This window comes from Hyaena hyaena, unplaced genomic scaffold, assembly GCF_003009895.1.
Source record: "Hyaena hyaena isolate Hyena2069 unplaced genomic scaffold, ASM300989v1 scaffold_1369, whole genome shotgun sequence".
Taxonomy (NCBI): Eukaryota; Metazoa; Chordata; class Mammalia; order Carnivora; family Hyaenidae; genus Hyaena; species Hyaena hyaena.
Genome location: NW_024082003.1, coordinates 289,594 through 295,324, shown reverse-complemented (window position 1 = coordinate 295,324; position 5,731 = coordinate 289,594).

Sequence of the window (5,731 nt, the reverse complement as noted above, 5' to 3'; positions counted from 1 at the left end):
CTAAGGGAAAAGGGATAAGCACAAAAGTTTTATACAAATGGGTTAATCTGAGATTTTCTAATAATTGTAGAAATTTAAAACAATATACATTTTTAAAAACAGTAAACAACTTTCTAAGACAATATTATAAAACTTTTAAAATTATGTGATTAACAGCATTTAATGATTTTATCTCATGTTATCTTCTTTCTTTTTTTGAAGTTTATTTATTTATTTTGAGAGAGAGAGAGAGAGAGAGAAAGCCAGGGAGGGGCAGAGAGAGAGAGGGAGAGAGAGAATCCGAACCAGGCTCCTTCTGTCTGCACAGAGCTGGGCACCAGGACTTGAATTCAGGAACCGTGAGATCATAACCTGAGCTGAAACCACGAGTTTGACACTTAACCAACTGAACTACCCAGACATCCCTATCTTATGTTATCTTTTAGGAGTTTTATACTTTTGTGTTGTGCACTTAGATCTTGATCTACTTTGGGTTCGTTTTTATGAAGGATGTAAGGTCTCTGAATAATTATTTTTTTGCATGTGGATGTCCACTTGTTCACACACCATTCGTTGACAAGATTATCTATTCTCCATTGTATTCTCTTTGCTCTCTTGTCAAAGATCACTTGAATGATATTTATGTGCATCTACCACTGGGCTCTGTATTTGGTCTCATTGATATATTCATCTTTTCTTTCATCAATACCACATTGTCTTAATTACTCTCCTTTTTTGCTAACTTTTGTTTTCTTTCCAGATTTTAGTTTCTCTCTCCTCCAGTTGCCTTACCAAATTTAAAAGTCTTCTGCAGTACATCAAGCACTCTTTCCTAGCCCACTTTGACCATGACATGAAAATAAACTTTCTGAAACAAATAAACCAAAGGTTTAATAATGTTTTTCTAAACAAAGATCAATCTTTAAGATACACTTTCACTTCCAGTAAAAGAATTTTAGTTTATAGATAAAACAAAATAGATAGACATAGATAATGATCTCTTCAACGCTTTATAAATACCTTAATCAGTCAAAAAATGATACAAACAATTAACTAACAAATACTTATTGTAGATGGAATCTTGGTTAACCTTTTAAAAGAGTCATCCCCTCATTGATGATGTACACTTTTATATAGTATCTGGAACTACACTCATTATTTTCTTTCAAAATGTTTTTTCTCCAGTGCATATTTCCTGAACTCTTCAAGACATGTTAGTAAAGTATTCATAACATTATGCAAAGTTTAGGAGAATTGTTGTGTTGTACAAAAGCCCATTTTAAATCTAAACTATAGTAATTTGATTGTATTCTTCCAATATAGGAGAGTGATAACATATTCTCATCAGTAAATAGTGACTCACTTAGAGTTTTAAAAAAATCAATCTTACGATTAGAGATCTTTACAGTTGTGGAACAGGTTATATTTGTCCAAGTTTAAGAAAAATTTGTGGGTAAGCATGAACTGTTAATCCATAAAATATAGAATTTGTCAATAAGACAATGGATTAAATCCAAACTAATCTATTATATTCATAGAAATATATACTTATAATTCTAATGCTAATTAAGTGAGATTATGGGTTGTGTAGGACAAGATCAGTTCAGCTGCACTAAAATCTCCAAGAATGCATAATTATAAATAGGAAATAGATCACAAAATATGTAACTGCAGTGCAGCAGGATCATCCCTATGAGATAATAGCAGAGAATCTTATGTATTGACATGAACTCTCTCACTTTTCTCAGCTCAGTGACCTAAAAGGCAGTTATTGCCAGCTTCGTGCCTTTTTGACCTAAAAAACTTCAAGTCTCTGCAGGAATCATTCATCATAAAAATCCAGGTGTGTCTCTGAAAAACAAGGTTGGTAAGGAGCTCCTGGGTGGCTCAGTCAATTAAGTGGCTGACCTCGGCTCAGGGCATGATCTTGCAGTCTGTGAGTTCGAGTCCCATGTCAGGCTGTGTGCTGACAGCTCAGAGCCTAGAGTCTGTTTCAGGTTCTGTGTCTCCCTCTCTCTCTGCCCCTCCCCCGCTCAAGTTCTGTCTCTCTCTGTCTCAAAAATAAATAAATGTTAAAAAAATTTAAAAAACAAGGGAGTTATTAGTTCACTATATGCACTCACATGTGTTCCTGATGCCATTAAAACGTTGGCACCACTTCTTTGCTTGTTTAATAGGAAACTGAAGCAAAAGCAACCATGAATTTTTCCATTAGGTTTCTACCTTAAAGTCTTAAAGTGTACTAATACTTTATAATTGGCTTTATTTTCTCTAGTCCCACAAATTGTTTATGCCATTGTGAGCAAAGCCAATGATTTTGATACATTTTGACTCTATCATATATTTAACTTGACTAGCCATTATTAAAGCACAAACTCTGTTGATTAGAAATAGATACAGGGCGCCTGGTGGCTTAGTCGGTTAAGCGTCCGACTTTCGCTTAGGTCATGATCTCGCGGTTCGTGGATTCGAGCCCCGCGTCGGGCTCTGTGCTGACAGCCAGCTCAGAGCCTGGAGCCTGTTTCAGTCTGTGACTCCCTCTCTCTCTGACCCTCCCCTGCTCACGCTGTCTCTCCCTCTCTCCCTCTCTCTCCTAGAAATAAAAAATAAAAATAAAAATAAAAAAATTAGAAATACGATAAAAACGGAGTATAAAACATGGCCATTTAACTTACATAACTGTCTTAATTATTTTTTTACCTTTCACACTAAGTCACCCATTTCCAGAACATAACTTCAAAATCTTAAGCATATTTAAAAATCCCTAGGCACTGGAAACAGAGTCAAGAGTTGAAATTCCAAACTAGTTGGCAGATAATACCCCACAATAACATGCATTTGTGATTTTACAATACCGCTTTCTATAGTAAGGATTCTCATTAAGTGTTATCATTATTCCATACTTGAACCATACTCTGATTCTTTATCAATGTGCATTTTAGGTACCACACTCATAAACAATATATAACAGCCCATGTATTAATATTTGACAGTGTCAATTTGTTCTTCTTATGTGAACATGATCTAGAGTTCACATTCAAGAATTATTTGTACCAGATCATGTGATATTTATTAATTTGATCATTTTTCCTGAAAATAACAAATTTCTTTATAACACTACACATTCTATACTATTTTGCTTGATTTTCCTTGACATATTTATTCTTAATTTCTGCTAATTTGAAGTAAAATCTTCTTCTGAAATCTGAAAATTTGGGTGACGTTTGAACAAACAAGACATAGCAAATGAATCTGACTTGTTACTAAATGAAATAATTAAGTGAACATGAGTTTTATATAAAGATCAATTAATCATCCTATCTCTTACTTTTGGCAAGAGGTTTTATGTATCACTACTCATTCCTTTATCTAACATAGGTCTATGTGAGTCTAATGTCCATCTTTAAAAATGGAAATAATAATTGGGTATTTACACAAAGAAAACAAAAACATTAATTTGAAAAGGTATATCACGTACCCCTATATACATATTGCAACATTATTTACAATAGCTAAGATATGGAAACAACCCAAATGTCCATAGATAAATGAATGGATAAAGAAGATATGGTGTATATACATATATATACATGTATATATATACATATATAATATGTATAATATATAATATTTTACATAAATATTTATATTTTTACATACATGCATACAAAATTTTACATATTTATACATAAAATATAAATATATAAATATATTATATAAAATAATAAAATATATAATAATATATGTATATAATATGTATTACAATATATATAATATATGTGTATGTTATATATATATAATTGAATATTACTCAGCCATAAAAAAGATTGAGATTTTGCCATTTGTGATGACACGGAAGTACCTAGAGGGTATTGTACTAAGTGCAGTCACTCAGACATAGAAAGACAAATACTATATGATCTCCTTTATTATGCAATGTAAAAAACAAAAAACAAAGAAACAAAAATAGTCTTTTAAATACAGAGAACAAATTGGTGGTTGCCAGAAGGGAAGTGAGTGGAAGGATGGGTGAAATAAATGGGATTAAGAGGTACCAAAAATGCGGAAAATAATAATAATAAATCCCTAATTTATACTTTATACAGTTGTTCAAAAAATCATGTTAGTAAATGTATAGAAAGTACAGAAGATGGTTAGAAAAAATTTTAAAAATTTTAAGATCTATATAAATCCAGGATATTCATACCATGGCCTTAGGATCAGGCAACTCTCAATCCACAAATTATCTGTGCAAGTTATATGACATTCTCTTTTCTTATGGTTATTTATTTATTTTTGAGAGAGAGAGGGTGTAAGAGGGGGGAAGGGGATAAGAGAGAGGGGGAGAGACAATCCCAAACAGGCTCTGTACTGTCAGCTCAGAGCCCAAAGTGGGGCTCACTCTCATGAACTGTGGGATCATGCCTGAACCAAAAGCAAGAGTCAGATGTTTAACCGACTGAGTCATCTACACATCCCAACATTTTATTTTTCTAAAGCACGTTTAATTTCTATTTAGGATTTTCATCCTGGTGGCATAATTGAACTTGACCTTACTCAATTTATGGTTTTTTGTTAGTGACTGCAAAGTACAGTCTAAGTTTCTAACTGAGGCAGGTTACTGTTATGATACCTTTAAGGTTGGATGTCTCCTTCTACCTTTTCAATGGGTCGTATTTCTAATTCTGTCCAGTGTCTGGATATTGGGATCTCAGGAAATATGTTTTCAGCCCTGATAGTATAGACTTGCCAAGAAGGTATTCCCTCTCTGGAATCTTACTGATCCTGAACCTCTAACCACACTGGAAGGATGGGAAGTAAGATGTGATAAGGGGAGAGAGAAGGATTATTAAGAGAGAAATATCAAGTGATATGTCAAAATTAACAGCTTCTCACACTAAAATCAATGATAAAGATAAAAGAAATAAATCTAGAGTTACTGATATTTATAAATAAAAAAATTATCTAATACATTACCTATTCAAATCTAGAAAATTAGTGTTACTTATTTTTCCCTGAATGTTGATCTCTTTGAGAACATGATACATGTATTAAAGGAATGACATATCCCTCCAGAAATGTACACAATTGTACAGAAATGTACACAAATTGTACACAAATGTACAGAAATGAAATGTACATTTCATTTTTATTTTTTTTAGAATTTAAATAACTGAATTTATTTATTTATTTTTTATTTTAGTTTATTTTTTACAGATAGTTTATTGTCAAGTTGGTTTCCATGTAACACCCAGTGCTCATCCCCACAAGTGCCCTCCTCCATGCCCATCCCCCCTCCCCCCCACACCCATGAGTCCTCAGCTTGTTCTCAGCATTCAAGAGTCTCTCATGGTTTGCCTCTCTCCCTTTCCCCCACCATTTCTCCCCTTCTTCTCCCCCATGGTCCTCCGTTAAGTTCCTCCCAATCCTCCTATACGTGCAAACATATGGTAGCTGTCCTTCTCTGCCTGACTTATTTCGCTCAGCATAACACCCTCAAGGTCCATCCATTTGCTACACATGGCCAGATTTCATTGTTTCTCATTGCCATGTAGTATTCCATCGTATAGATAAACCACATCTTCTTGATCCATTCATCTGTTGATGGACACTTAGGCTCTTTCCATGTTTTGGCTATTGTTGAGAGTGCTGCTGTGAACATTGGGGTACATGCGCTCCTATGCCTCAGCATTTCTGTATCCCTTGGGTAAATTCCTAGCATTGCTATTGCTGGGTCATAGGGGAGTTCTAT